The sequence below is a fragment of the Neoarius graeffei genome, chromosome 13 (assembly GCF_027579695.1).
Source record: "Neoarius graeffei isolate fNeoGra1 chromosome 13, fNeoGra1.pri, whole genome shotgun sequence".
Taxonomy (NCBI): Eukaryota; Metazoa; Chordata; class Actinopteri; order Siluriformes; family Ariidae; genus Neoarius; species Neoarius graeffei.
In genome coordinates this window covers 57,163,926-57,180,273 of record NC_083581.1, presented here as the reverse complement: position 1 = coordinate 57,180,273, position 16,348 = coordinate 57,163,926, and positions in this window count along the sequence as shown.

The window sequence follows — 16,348 nt, the reverse complement described above, 5'->3', positions numbered from 1 at the left end:
ACTGTGTGGAGATATGGGGTAATACCTACAAATCTAACCTGCAGCTGTTATGCACATTACAAAAAAGAGCAATAAGAATTGTCAATAATACGGGATATCTTGAGCATACAAACGCATTATTCGTAAAAGCACACACTCTGAAATTCACTGATCTGGTTAAACACAAGACTGCACAAATTATGTATAAAGCAAGACATAACCTTCTTCCGGGTGAGGTACAAAATACGTTTATGGAAAGGCAGGGTGGGTATAACCTGAGAGGGGAAATGAATTTTAAGAGAGTAAATGTTAGAACAACTCTGAAAAGTATGTGCGTAACAGTCTGTGGGGTGGAATTGTGGAATGGTCTGGAAAATGAACTCAAAAATAGCACCAACATAAAGCTGTTTAAAAAATTATATAAAAACATGTTAATAAAAATATATGAGAATGAGGACAGGCAGACTATATAGGTGATGATGAAATTGAGAGTAAGTCTGACTGGTCTTCTTGTATTTAGTGTATAGTTATAGGTATGTGTATATGTATGTACTGTATATATGTATTGTATGTGTGTATATATGCATAACATAAGTATCTGTATATATGATTTGATTTGGTTGATATTATACCATGTTGGTATGTTTTCTTTTTTGTTTATTGCTTTTGTTTTCTTTTGTATATATAGTTTATTATGGTGGAAAGTGACATTTGATTAGCGGTGGTATAGAGGGTTAGGATTGGATAAGTTATTACTTCTTCCTAATCCTTTCTGAACATTGTTATGTTATTGCCTTGTGGCTACACTATTCTGTTTGTTTATGATGATGTTTTGATTATTGTATTTTTTATTTAAATTATTTTATATCTTCTTTATTGTTCATAGTAAAGTAATCAATCAATCAATCAAAAAAAGAAGAAAGAGGTAGGAAGAGGTGAAAGAGACAACAGTGGGGAGCTGAGATGCTCAAACTGAGGGTTCAAGCTGAGGTGTGCTCAAGACAATTTCCCCACCATTACACACATGCTTTTCTTTATATGAAGCGTGATCAGCAATTTCTCGAAGTCAGAACACTTTTTTTGTAGTATTCAACAAAGTTCACTTCATATTCTGGCAGCTGTCAATAAGATATCTGCTTAAAGGAACACACAGTCACTGTAGCTGCCCTAGGCTCTATTGCTGGGTGTCAGTCACATGACTTTTTTTTTAATCAGTTTTACCGAAAGTGAAATAGCTGGTGGTCTAAACGGCTGCCTTAGTGCAAACAACTAGCAATAACTTATCAGAGTACGCTCGTAATCTAGAAGCCACTGTTTGCTTTCGATATATTCAGAAGATTGCTGTGTGCAATGGAATAGACCCCGACAGTCTGGGAAAGAAGTATTTATCATACGATCTTGAAAACTACCCTTCACTCGAGTTCCCAGACATCTCAAACTATCTGGTGTTGCAGACATCCTTCTCCACCGCAAAACAGATGAAAGCGTGGAAGAGTATGGAGGCTTACAACTTTTTAGTATGTGGCTGGGTAAAGGACCTCGTATCAAGTCACTGCCGAATGAATCCTGTATTGTTTTTGCCCGTGTAAGTATGGTTATTTATTTATTTATTTATTTATTTAATTAAACAAAATTTTAAAGCTTTTTCTTCGCGTCTTTACAACGAAGCGCTGCAAGTTGAAGTGTAAACAAACAACAGTTCGCTTGATTCTCACTTGTGCTGGTGCTTATCTCTCAGGTAAATCATTCACAAAGATCATCAGGAACCCCTTTAAAGACCTGGATCTTAGTTAAACAAGACGGAGAAGTGATCATGGCGCATTGTAACTGTATGGCTGGGTAAGAATTTTGTCGCGACTTTCATGCATATGGACTTAGTGAGGGGTAAACAAAGAAACAGCTGGGGACTTTAGCGCTTCGTGACTAAAAAAAGTACCGTAAAATAACGACACATAGCAAGAAAAGTACTTGGAAAACACTAAGCACATAGCTGAGAGGGATATACAAACCTTTCATGAAGTGATCACAGCAAACTCGAGCGTGCTTCGACTCGGCTCCCTTCGATTTCAGTGAGAGGTTCAGAAACCATATTTCTCGACGCCTTTTTGTGAAATCCTGTGTTTGTTCACCTTTTTTATTAGTTCACGGGGAACCCTGAGGAAACTTTTATCAGTTTCACGGTATGATCGATTCGAACAACCTAAAACAATGCAAGCGTAAGGCATTTTTCATGCGAGCAATGCACCTTCTCCGTACAAACACTTTGTCAACTGAGCTTTGGTAGACCACCAGCTAAAGTTTTGAATAACTAATGAGGCAGATGTGACGTCACGTGAAACCCAGCAATACACAGAAAACAGTAATGACCCAATTGCAAAACATGCCTGTCAATCATATTGTCTAATTCCTCCTTCAGCTTGGATGAGAAACCCAAACAGAGAAGGAAAAGGGAATCTTTTTGTTTTCTAAAGGCTTTGTTGATGAGACAAATTAGATATATTTCATACAAAGAGTATCGTAATTACATTGCGTGAACTAAGTCAATGTTTCAGTTAATATTAATTAGCATTTACTAAAACTAATTGTAAGCAAGTTACTGTTATTGAACTTAGTATAATAAAGTGTTGATGTAGCTAATCTCATGCTATGTAAAAGTGTATTAGTGAAATTCAGTTGTGACAATTTACAATGGTGCTTGAAAGTTTGTGAACCCTTTAGAATTTTCTATGTTTCTGCATAAATATGACCTAAAACATCATCAGATTTTCACACAAGTCCTAAAAGTAGATAAAGAGAACCCAGTTAAACAAATGAGACAAAATATTATACTTGGTCTTTTGTTTATTGAGGAAAATTATCCAATATTACATATCTTTGAGTGGCAAAAGTATGTGAACCTCTAGGATTAGCAGTTAATTTGAAGGTGAAATTCGAGTCAGGTGTTTTCAATCAATGGGATGACAATCAGATGTGAGTGGGCACCCTGTTTTATTTAAAGAACAGGGATCTATCAAAGTCTGATCTTCACAACACATGTTTGTGGAAGTGTATCATGGCACAAACATAGGAGATTTCTGAGGACCTCAGAAAAAGCATTGTTGATGCTCATCAGGCTGGAAAAGGTTACAAAACCATCTCTAAAGAGTTTGGACTCCACCAATCCACAGTCAGACAGATTGTGTACAAATGGAGGAAATTCAAGACCATTGTTACCCTCCCCAGGAGTGGTCAACCAACAAAGATCACTCCAAGAGCAAGGCGTATAATAGTCAGCGAGGTCACAAAGGACCCCAGGGTAACTTCTAAGCAACTGAAGGCCTCTCTCACATTGGCTAATGTTAATGTTCATGAGTCCACCATCAGGAGAACACTGAACAACAATGGTGTGCATGGCAGGGTTGCAAGGAGAAAGCCACTGCTCTCCAAAAAATCATTGCTGCTTGTCTGCAGTTTGCTAAAGATCATGTGGACAAGCCAGAAGGCTATTGGAAAAATGTTTTGTGGACGGATGAGACCAAAATAGGGACTTTTTGGTTTAAATGAGAAGCGTTATGACTGGAGAAAGGAAAATACTGTTAGGGTTTTGCTGGGATTCGAACCTGGTTCGTTGGTGTGATAATCCAGCAAACCCCCACTAGGCCACCAGGGGGATGACTCAAATGCAGAGGCGTGAGGCGGAAGTAGAAAAAGAATCAAAAGGTTTATTTAAACTATATACACTATATACAGGGCAAAACAAAAGACAAAAAAAAAACCAAAGAGTAAAATCCAAAAGAAAAGCAAAGTGCAAAAATTCAAAAGCTAAGAAGATCAAAAAACACAGTAAACACAGGAAACACAGGAAACTGGAGATAAACATAACAGCACAAAGACTCCGTGACAAGAGGACTGAACTCAGGGGTATAAATAGACAAACTAATTAAGGACACAGGTGAAGATAATTAGGCAATTAACACAAACACAAAACACAGGAACAGTGGCGGCCTCTAGAGGCCAAAATAAACACGACATGAAAAGGAAATAACAGCGGCCTCTAGAGGCCAAAACAGTCCTAGTCCTAACAGGACCCCCCCCTCTAGGAGCGTCTCCTGACGTTCCCAGGGCGATCCGGATGGGCCAAATGGAAGTCCCGACATAGTTCTTTATCAAGGACATCCCGAGCAGGAACCCAGCAGCGCTCCTCAGGACCATAGCCCTCCCAGTCCACCAGATATTGCAACCCGCCGCGGACCCGGCGGGAGTCAAGCAGGCGATTCACAGTGAACACAGTCTGCCCCTGGAAGATGCGGGGGGGTGGGGGGTTCCTAGGGGCAGGGGCATACGTAGACGTCAGTATGGGCCGTAACAGGGAAACATGGAAAGTGGGGTTGATCCTCAGAGTCCGGGGCAACTGGAGCCGGTAGGAGACAGGGTTCACCCTGCGCACCACCTTGAAGGGGCCAATGTAGCGAGGAGCAAGCTTGCGGTTCTCCACCCGCAGTGGAAGGTCCTTAGTGGACAGCCAAACACGCTGCCCAGGGCGGAAAGCGTGTGCAGGTCTTCTATGGCGGTTGGCCTGAGTCTGGTTGGTTCTGGAGGTCTGTATGAGGGTCTTCCTGACCTTGCTCCAGGTCTTGCGACACCGTCTCACATATTGGTTGACCGAGGGCACCCCCGCGTCCTCCTCCTGGTCCGGGAACAGAGGTGGCTGGAACCCGAATTGGCACTGGAATGGCGACAGCTTGGTGGCCGATGACTGCAGGGTGTTGTGGGCGTACTCCGCCCATGGCAGCCAGGTGCTCCACGATGTCGGGTTATCCATAGCCAGGCCTCGCAGGGTGGTTTCCAGGTCCTGGTTGAGCCTCTCCGTCTGACCATTGGACTGTGGGTGAAACCCAGAGGAGAGGCTGGCAGTGGCTCCGATGACCTTGCAGAACCCGTGCCACACTCGGGAAGAGAACTGGGGCCCTCGGTCTGAGACGATGTCCTGTGGAAGACCAAAGACTCGGAAGACATGATTAAACAAAAGTTTCGCAGTTTCAAGAGCAGAGGGGAGTTTGCACAGTGGTATGAAGCGGCAGGCCTTGGAGAATCTGTCAACTAAGACCAAAATGACCGTGTTACCTTGTGACTCAGGGAGACCCGTGATAAAGTCGACTGCCACGTGGGACCAGGGACGCCGGGGAATGGTCAGAGGATGCAGGAGACCCTGGGGACGCTGTCGTGGGTTCTTGGTTCTGGTGCAAACCTCACAGGACAGGACAAATGACCTAACTTCCTTCTCCATGTTAGGCCACCAGAAGCGTCTTTTCAGGAAGTCCAGGGTCCTCCGAGCTCCCGGGTGGGCGGTGAGAGGGGAAGAGTGACCCCACTGGAGAACCTTGGCCCGGGCTTGATGTGGGACGTACAAGAGGCCTGGTGGCCCCGTCCCAGGACCGGGGTCCTGGCGTTGGGCTCGTCGGACAGCCTCCTCAATACCCCAGCGGACAGGGGCCACAATCCGGGACACAGGGATAATAGGCCCGACTTTATTCTCCCTGTTAGTGGCAGAGAACAGTCTGGACAGTGCGTCAGGTTTGGTGTTCTTGGAGCCGGGGCGGTATGAGAGGGTGAAGTCAAACCGACTGAAAAACAGGGCCCACCTAGCCTGTCGAGGGTTCAGTCTCTTGGCTTGCTGGAGGTACTCCAGGTTCTTGTGGTCAGTCCAAACCAGGAATGGATGTTGTGCTCCCTCCAGCCAGTGCCTCCACTCCTCAAGGGCCAGTTTGACCGCTAGCAGTTCTCGATCCCCCACATCGTACCGGGACTCAGCAGGACTCAGGCGGTGGGAGAAGTAAGCGCAGGGGTGCAGCTTTCCTTCCGAACGTTGAGAGAGCACCGCGCCAACACCACTGTCCGAGGCGTCCACCTCCACGATGAATGGTTGGGAGGTGTCCGGGAGAACCAGAATGGGTGCCGTGCAGAAGCGGTCCTTGAGGTCTTTGAACGCCTTTTCTGCCTGAGGAGACCAGCCATAAGATCCACCTGTCCCTTTGGTGAGGTCTGACATGGGTGCTGCCACAGAACTGAAGTCCCTGATGAACTTGCGGTAGAAGTTAGCGAATCCTAAGAACCGCTGAACCTCCTTAACGGACTTGGGAGTAGGCCAATCCCGGACGGCCAGGGTCTTGGCAGGGTCCATTTGGAGTTGGCCTGTCCGTACAATAAATCCCAGAAAGGAGACCTCGGGAACATGAAATTCGCATTTCTGGGCCTTGGCGAACAGATTGTTCTGTAGCAGCCTCTGGAGAACCTGGCGGACATGGTGGCGGTGCTCCTGCACGGTCTTGGAAAAGATAAGGATGTCGTCGAGGTAGACAAAAACGTATAGGTTAATCATGTCCCTTAAGACGTCGTTGATTAGGGCCTGAAAAACAGCTGGTGCGTTGGTGAGTCCGAAGGGCATCACCTGGTATTCGTAGTGCCCAGACGGGGTGTTAAAGGCAGTCTTCCACTCGTCTCCCTGTCGGATACGGATGAGGTGGTATGCGTTCCGTAGGTCCAACTTGGTGAAGACGGTGGCGCCTTGGAGCAGGTCGAAAGCTGTGGACATCAGCGGAAGGGGATATCGGTTGCGCACAGTGATCTTATTCAGGCCCCTGTAATCAATACATGGTCGGAGCCCCCCATCCTTCTTGCCGACAAAGAAGAAGCCGGCTCCAGCAGGTGAAGTGGAGGGTCGAATAAACCCAGAGACCAGGGCATCTTTGAGGTATTCCTCCATGGCCTTGCGTTCTGGCTGAGAGAGTGAAAACAGTCTGCCACGAGGAGGGGTAGTCCCAGGGAGCAAGTCGATGGCACAGTCGTAGGCCCGGTGCGGAGGAAGAACGGCGGCCCTGCTCTTGCTGAATACCTCCTTGAGATCCCAGTACTCTGTGGGAACTTGAGATAACTCGGTGAGATCAGGGGGCTCGGCAGGAGACACAGGATAGCTAGAGAGCAGACAAGAGGCATGGCATGCAGGGCCCCATTCCACAACCTGGCTTGTTACCCAGTCTATGCGAGGGTTGTGGCGAGTAAGCCAAGGAAGGCCTAGAATAACTGGGAACTCAGGTGAAGGAATCAGGTGCAGGGATATTTCTTCCTTGTGACCTTGAGACTGGAGGAAGACTGGAGAAGTAACTTGAGTGACTCTTCCATCACCTAACGCTTGGCCATCGAGGGCAGACACAGACAGTGGGACTTCAAGAGGTGCAGTCGGAATATTGATGCTTTGGGCGAAGTGAATATCCATAAAGTTCCCAGCCGCCCCTGAGTCTATCAAAGCTTGACAAGAGTGGACAGACTCACCCCAGGAGATGGAGACCGGGATGTAGATTCCTTGGCCAGGGAGTCCGGGAGAGAGGGTAGGCCCCGTCACAACCCTCCCTCGGCTGGACGGGGCAGTCCTTTTCCCAAGAGTTCGGGACATGATGCTCGGAAGTGACCAGGCTTGCCACAGTAGATGCAGCACTTGTCCCTCCTTCTGCGCTCCCTCTCAGATGCGGAGAGGCGAGTACGACCCACTTGCATGGGTTCTGGACAGTCACTGAAGGAGGTAGACGGTCTCCAGGTAGAGGTAGGGAGGCTGGGGGGGCTCAAGGCTTGGTGGCGTTCTCTCATCCTGTTGTCCAGACGAATAGCATGTGAGATGAGGGTTTCGAGGTCACTTGGGCATCCAATAGAGGCCAGACCGTCCTTGATGGGGTCAGACAGACCATGGTGGAAGGCTGACACCAGGGCAGTCTCGTTCCATCCACTTACTGCTGCGAGTGTTCGGAACGAGATGGCGTAATCTGCGACGCTTCCTCCTTGCCGGATGGACATGAGCTTTCGGGCTGCGTCGGTACTGATGTCTGCCTGATCGAAGACCCGAAGCATCTCTTCAGAAAACAGCTGGAAATCAAAGCACTCAGGTCCCTGTCTTTGCCAGATAGCAGTAGCCCAGGCTCGCGCCTTACCAGCTAATAAGGTGATCACAAAGGCAATCTTGCGGCGATCCGTAGTGTAGGTGGTAGGCTGAAGCTCAAAGGTGAGTTGACACTGGGTAAGGAACTCTCGGCACTCACTGTGCTTGCCGTCATACCTCTGTGGTGCAGGAAGGCTGGGTTCGCGAGGTGAAGAAGGCAGCATTGCAGGAGGCACTGGAGCAGGAGTGGGAGCTGGATCAGGAGCAGGAACTGGATCAGGAGCAGGAGATGCAGGCAGAGATGTCAGCTGTGCCAGGGTTTTCCCAATTTGCTGAAGCAGTTCCTCGTGGCGAGCGAGGGCCTCACGTTGGCTGGTGAGCGTACGTCCATGAGCGTCCATGGTCGCTCCGAAGCGTGTCAAAGCTGCCATAATTCCCTGAAGGTTGGCCGGGTAGACAGTTGAAGCAGCCTCTGCTGAGTCGGTCATGACGGAGTCTTTCTGTTAGGGTTTTGCTGGGATTCGAACCTGGTTCGTTGGTGTGATAATCCAGCAAACCCCCACTAGGCCACCAGGGGGATGACTCAAATGCAGAGGCGTGAGGCGGAAGTAGAAAAAGAATCAAAAGGTTTATTTAAACTATATACACTATATACAGGGCAAAACAAAAGACAAAAAAAAAACCAAAGAGTAAAATCCAAAAGAAAAGCAAAGTGCAAAAATTCAAAAGCTAAGAAGATCAAAAAACACAGTAAACACAGGAAACACAGGAAACTGGAGATAAACATAACAGCACAAAGACTCCGTGACAAGAGGACTGAACTCAGGGGTATAAATAGACAAACTAATTAAGGACACAGGTGAAGATAATTAGGCAATTAACACAAACACAAAACACAGGAACAGTGGCGGCCTCTAGAGGCCAAAATAAACACGACATGAAAAGGAAATAACAGCGGCCTCTAGAGGCCAAAACAGTCCTAGTCCTAACAAATACTGCATTCCAGCACAAGAACCTTATCCCATCTGTTAAACATGATGGTGGTAGTATCATGGTTTGGGCCTGTTTTGCTGCATCTGGGCCTGGATGGCTTGCCATCATTGATGCAACAATGAATTGTGAATTATACCAGCAAATTCTAAATGAAAATGTCAGGACATCTGTCCATGAACTGAATCTCAAGAGAAAGTGGGTCATGCAGCAAGACAACGACCCTAAGCACACAAGTCGTTCTTCCAAAGAATGGTTAAAGAAGAATAAAGTTAATGTTTTGGAATGGCCAAGTCAAAGTCCTGACCTTAATCCAATCGAAATGTTGTGGAAGGACCTGAAGTGAGCAGTTCATGTGAGGAAACCCACCAACATCCCAGAGTTGAAGCTGTTCTGTACGGAGGAATGGGCTAAAATTCCTCCAAGCCGGTGTGCAGGACTGATCAACAGTTACCGGAAACGTTTAGTTTAGCAGTTTATTGCTGCACAAGGGGGTCACACCAGATACTGAAAGCAAAGGTTCACATACTTTTGCCACTCACAGATATGTATTGGATCATTTTCCTCAATAAATAAATGACCAAGTATAACATTTTTGTCTCAATTGTTTAACTGGGTTCTCTTTATCTACTTTTAGGACTTGTGTGAAAATCTGATGATGTTTTAGGTCATATTTATGCAGAAATATAGAAAATTCTAAAGGGTTCACAAACTTTCAAGCACCACTGTATGAAAGGTATGTGATCATTACATGATGTTTCAACTTGTTGGTGAACTATATCAGGGTGGTTTTTTTGGTGTGTGTGTGTGTGTGCGCGTGCGCGTGTGCTAGCTAGCTAATGTTAGCAGGCTGTGGGCCTTCTTCCATCCAGATTGGGCTTTACATCACATTGTTGGAATGTATTTGTTTGAACTTTGAGTTTCAATACTAGCTAGCTTCAGCAACTTCTGACTAAATCCCTGACTCTAATTTTATGAAGTGTTCAATATTGCTTGTCCAAAAATCTGAGGGCACATTGAAAATCTTAGATTTTCTTTTTTTCTTTTTATTTAACACTGGAAATAAAACAGTTTTAGAATTTTGAAATTTTAAAACAAAAAAGCAAATTTTTGCATCTTGACTCTTTAATATTCAAGAATCTGCACTATTTCTTGGTCACTATTTAAATGTAAGCAAATTTGTGATATTAACCATGTTAAATCCTTCGGACAAAAGGTTGGATTTTTTATGAGTCTTATCCCTTCTGTTGAAACGTGTTCAGACGACAGTCCAATGAATTTGATCGAACATGGATCATCGGGTTTTACACAAGCATGTAGAGACTGTCGATTGAGTGCACACTGTCATTAAAATAAAAAAGGGGACTTGATAAATACTAAGGAATTCTGAAATTCAACTAAATATTCCTAAGATTCTACTTTTCACTCAGTTATTGCTGATATCATTTGTAATTAAAACCTTTGGGTTAAATTGTAGAAGAATGCCAAACAGTTGCTTGTCTGACACAACAGCATAAATCCCCATCTCAACCAAAGTAGTATAGTATAAATATCAGAGGGGAACTGTCAGGGCCAGAATATGCTATCTTCAGAAAAAGCCCAAACATATCAGCATTTCAAATATGATATTTAATTTCTTTCATTCTTTAATTGCTTTCATTCTTTCATAATTTCATTATAATTGTTCTCTTCTAATTCTAATTTGGCCTCATTTGCTGGGACAAAAGGCCATGGCAGTGTATGTTTATGTTGGTAGTGACAGATGAATTAACCAATCAGATTTTGATGTATAGTGGGAGGGACCAAAAATGCATCACCCTCGGCCTCTCGAAGGCCAACGCTAGCTTAACCATGACTCGGCGCCGTCAGCACAGCAGTGAAGTAACCTTCCAACCGGTGTAGCGTTTATCAGTAGTGTTAGGAAATGCTAATAAAGCGGTCAAGCCAAGTGCTATTGAGAGCAAGTAGGACAGGCTGGCGACCGAGAAATTAAGATTTCTGTCTCCAGACTCTTCTTCCGGGCGGCACGGTGGTGTAGTGGTTAGCGCTGTCGCCTTACAGCAAGAAGGTCCAGGTTCGAGCCCCGTGGCCGGCGAGGGCCTTTCTGTGCGGAGTTTGCATGTTCTCCCCGTGTCCGCGTGGGTTTCCTCCGGGTGCTCCGGTTTCCCCCACAGTCCAAAGACATGCAGGTTAGGTTAACTTGTGACTCTGAATTGACCGTAGGTGTGAGTGTGAATGGTTGTCTGTGTCTATGTGTCAGCCCTGTGATGACCTGGCGACTTGTCCAGGGTGTACCCCGCCTTTCGCCCATAGTCAGCTGGGATAGGCTCCAGCTTGCCTGCGACCCTGTAGAACAGGATAAAACGGCTAGAGATGATGAGATGAGATATTCGGCAGTCCATTGTTACGATGATGACTGTGAAGTCGTGAAAAAAAATTATGCCACGGATAAATAGTATATAAATTATACTGTTATTTGCTGAAATGATGTTATGGAATGGCTTAACGTTGAGGAAGTGGTGTGTTTTTTTTGTAAACCAGACAGAACAGGAACTAGCTGCAGTCAATGTATGTCACAGCCTGACGCTTACACACAGACTGTCAGGAGGTGTATAGTGATAATCTGATTAAATGCATAGGAGGAGAAGGCTTGTGTGCATGTTTGTATGTGGGATACATCTGGTTCAGTGTTTTGTAACAGAATTGGGTTGTGTATGAGTGTGCACTAAATAGCATTCCACACTAACACACCACACTGGAATTGGTTTTTATGTACGAGCCTATCAATACAACTGATTTACAAAGAGCTTGATATCAGTGGTTATGCATCATATCTTACATGCGTCACATCTTATGAAAATAAAAGATCACTTGTAAGCCCCCATGATCCCAGCCTCCACACCGTTCTAAACCTGGTACAATCTAAAATTATCACCTTTATTAGAATCCACCATTAGTCATCTATCACGTACTTCCATGTTTGGAATTTTCCATAACAATCAGAAGTTTGGCTGGAAAAAAAAAACAGTTACATGTAATGGACCTCTGATGGGCTGTGTGGTAACACTAGATACTGTAAGTGTGTGAATCATGGTATGAGCACCAAACTTTTGTTGACTCCCTCGCATATAACACACACACTATCTGACCCAAGAGCAGAGGGTCTGTGAGTGGAGGAGGAGTTCACAGTAAAGCCTGCTCACTCGCTTTTATTTATTAAAAATTTTTTTTGCTGAAAACTGATTCATACTGAGAATATCCAACATTTCCTGGTTTAGGAAATTCCACAGGAAATTTAGAGAATTTTTGTGTTTTTTTGGTTAAGACTTAAGGTCATATGAGGGGTTAGCTATTGAGGAATGAGTTAGCCTTAAAACTTACTGTTCAGTTTAAAGTGCATATTCTGGACCAATTTCGTGTTTTTTTTATATGAAAGTATATCCCTGTACACACTCATCCAGAAGGGTAATTTTGCACAAGGCCATCTGTCTACAGCAGAAAAAAATAAAATAACAAAACGCGTCTGGAAAAATCCCAAGGGAGTCTGGAGCCAGATTCCTGACGTTATCTGTGGAAGCGCCAGCAGGCTGCGTGAGCTTTGCACAGTTTCAGTGCACAGCCTGTGTAGACCAAGCGCTCCCATTTCTCTCTCATTGTCCGGTCTTTTGGAAAACGATGAATACTAATCCCATCAAGATTGGTGTTGCTACACCCTGCTACAATATATCTGTTAACTATTTTAATAATTACGTGATAACGTTGAAGAAATTTGCAGAAAACCACCAGGTTGTTTTCTTATAAACAAACCAGCGCTGACGTAGGATTCAGAGGGAGGCGTCCTGCATGTGACGTCACGAAAATCAATGTTTCCCAGGAAATCCAAATGGCAAGTTTTTTCTGAGGCGGACCAATTCGCCTCGAATGGCTTGATTTCAACTGAATTTTTCTGGTATTGCACAAGGTAAAAAAAATTGCACAACATGCAAAATGTGACAGATATTTGACCAAAGTTTAATATAAAATAGGAGAATTATACTGATCTTGCTCCTGAATTTACCCATGATATGCACTTTAAGGTCATATGAGGAGTTAGCTATTGAGGAATGAGTTGACGATTCTGTTTTTCTGGACTTTAGCCTTAAAACTTTGCTGTTCAGTTTAAGGACAACTTCATACATTAGAACAGCAATGTGAAACACCAAATAATATGTATTAGGAAAACATACTTAACAAACGCATAAAGCTGCAATCATCATCATACACATACAGTATATACAAATGGTACAGTGTAAATCTAACCTATTAATATAAACAAAAGCTAAACACATAGTATGAAGCAAGGCAAATATATAAAATAAGTGAGAACTCATTTTATATGAGAAACCAGTGATTCTCAAATTGAGGTGTGAACAAAGGTCACGGTTTTGTGCCAAATTGAGCTAGTTTTGGAATAAGGTTACAGGTGGGAAAAGGAGATCTGGTGTTTTCACGGTTAGCTTAAAAATAGTCCACAGCCACCGTGATGTTTTTAAAGCAAATGATCTGAATTAATTGTAATTAATTTCAGCAAACAGGCTCTATGATAAACAAAGGGAATGCGTAAGTGCAGGCCGTGCAAGGTGTACTACAGAACTATTTCTGTTATCAGGTGTACATATAGTAAAGATCTGGAGAGGGAAAGGGTTTTGTGGAGTGGATAATGTCTGTACAAGGCAATAAGGAAAAAAAAGCATAATTAATACAAATTAAAAAAACAAAACAAAACTGTGCACACACTCTGGTGAACTTCTTTCCCACACAATTACTGAGAAAAGGAACAAACATTTCTCTCCTTTTTCCAGTGGCCAAATGTTTTGGGATATTTTTTAAAAAAACCTCTTTTTGGGGTGTGGTTTTTGAGATGTAGTTGGGTTGGAAATATTCCTGAGATCTGGCAACCCTGAGTCTGGGGAATCCCAGACATCCATGAAGTGTAGACACTTTTATCAAAATGGTTAAATTTACTGTGGTTTTGAGTTTCTTTACTCTCTTATTAGCCTATTTTATCGGTTTCTTTAACTTAAAAATGAGCAAGACAATAAATAAGAAATTAGTTCAAAGGTTCGGGATTAAAATATCTCTGTCTGTTTGCAGAGAGCAGAACATTCACTTCAGCTCACGTTTGTTAGATTTACACAGAATTTTGAGCAGAGCCTATATAACACCACATCCCTTTCTTAGCAGTTTAGTCCATTTGAGACGCAGTAGTTGTGCAGCTTTATTAGGCATCCAGTCTGTAAAAAAAAAAGAAAAAAAGTATTTTTCCCCCCACAGTTGTCTATTCCTGTCATTTATATTGGGAGTTCTCATGAAGTTGGTTTTCAGCCTAGCCAGCTTTTCTTGTAAAAAGTTGAGTTGAAAAAACATATATATTTTTTATTTATAGGCTGATCTTGGCTGTTTTTTCCTCTGTTTACTGTTATGGTTTCTTTCTGGTAATTACTTGCATTGTTATTCTGCTCAGTTCTGTCTTGTTGCCCTACTTTACTTTTTTCTTTTTATATCTTCTTTTTTTGTCTCTCCAGACTTCAAGGCTGTGTGGACTTTCGTAAGCATGTTCAGTTCACTGACACACATCCTCTTTGAATGGTTATCATGACAGGTAATGGTACGGGGCCCAAACTGACAGCAGGTGTTTTCTTAGATAAGAGGGGAAGAATGTGTGTGGGATATATATATATATATATATATGTGTGTGTGTGTGTGTGTGTGTGTGTGTGTGTGGGAGAGAGAGGAAGAGAGAGAGAATGAGGGAGTGTGTAATCAGTACATTGGCCATGCTTATTGCTTGTCTCTGTATGTGTACTTTACAAATGATCATGTTAAACCATTGATGTTTTCCAGTCCTTACTCTCCACCATCGAACGAGAACCGTGTAATAACTCTACATTGCACCCTGTGAGTTGACAGTGATACTCGGCTACCGCTGGAATAACTTTGCAACATTTCTGGCTGCACTGTTTGTTCTAGCAGCATGACCAGCCTCTGCTGGACTTGGCCTGAACATCAGGCAGCTGTCCTCTGTGTCCTTCCAGTTTATGACCTGTGTGCCAGTACAGTGTGAGAACAGGCAGGCAAAGCCAAACACACACAAGATGACACACGCACAATCTGTGGGACAGAGACAGAAACATCCACAAGGGAACATTGAGAAGCAATCGAGACAGAGAAAATGAGAGTCGGAGACACTAAAGCACCTCCTTGTCTTTCTTAGCTCCTTGTCTTTCCACTTCTATTCACGTCACCAAGGGACTTTTCACAGAGTAAATCCCTTCTCTAATTAAACAGGAAAAATCTAGCACACTGTGTGCTCTTGCTAATGCATGGGAAAAGAGTTAGGAATTATGTTCTTGCCACTTTAGCAGCCACATTCTGCTTTGCTCAGTCACTGCTTCATGAAGACATGCACAAAGTTATGTGGGTGAACCTATAGTGTGTGCAGAACTTTCTTTATCATGCATAAGCAATTATTAAATGTGAATTGTATGAGCATATAGAAGCACATATAACCAAGGGCAGCTTGTATCAGGGTTAATGAAAAATCAATATAAAGCTTTATCTTTTGAGCATTCATATCATCTTATCTGCAGTTAACAAATGTTTTAAAGAGGATTATTTATGTGTTTGTTTTTTAAACAGAGTGTAACAGCACCGCTCTATCATTATTTTTATGCTAAAACATGTTTGGAGGAAAGTTGATAGACTAAACACACATTGTCTAATCAAAGTACAAATTACACAAAAGGACAGATGACAAAACTAAGTTTTTAGTGGTTTTTTTAACAAAAGAAAGAGTTACAGCTTTTCTGTGTACCGTGTTTTTTTTTATTCAGACAAAACACAGTTCAGATTCCAATGCCAAAAGTTATATATTAGAAGAAAAAAACCTTTATTTGTCACATGCACACTTTAAGCACAGTGAAATTCATCCTCTGCATTTAACCCATCTGAAGCAGTGAACACACGCACACCCAGAGCAGTGGGCAGCCACACACAGCACCCAGGGAGCAGTCAGGGGTTAGGTACCTTGCTCAAGGGCACCTCAGCCCAAGGCTGCCCCACATCAGCCTAACTGCATGTCTTTGGATTGTGGGGGAAACCGGAGCACCTGGAGGAAACCCATGCAGACAGGGGGAGAACATGCAAACGCCACACAGAAAGGCCCTCGCCATCCGCTGGGTTCGAACCCAGAACCTTCTTACAGTGAGGCGACCGTGCTAACCACTACACCACCGTGCCACCCTATATAAACCTTTAAATGATATATTAGTGATATATATATACAGTGCTCAGCGTAAGTGAGTACACCCCCTTTGAAAAGTAACATTTTAAACAATATCTCAATGAACACAAACAATTTCCAAAATGTTGACAAGACAAAGTTTAATATAACATCTGTTTAACTTATAATGTGAAAGTAAGGTTAATAATATA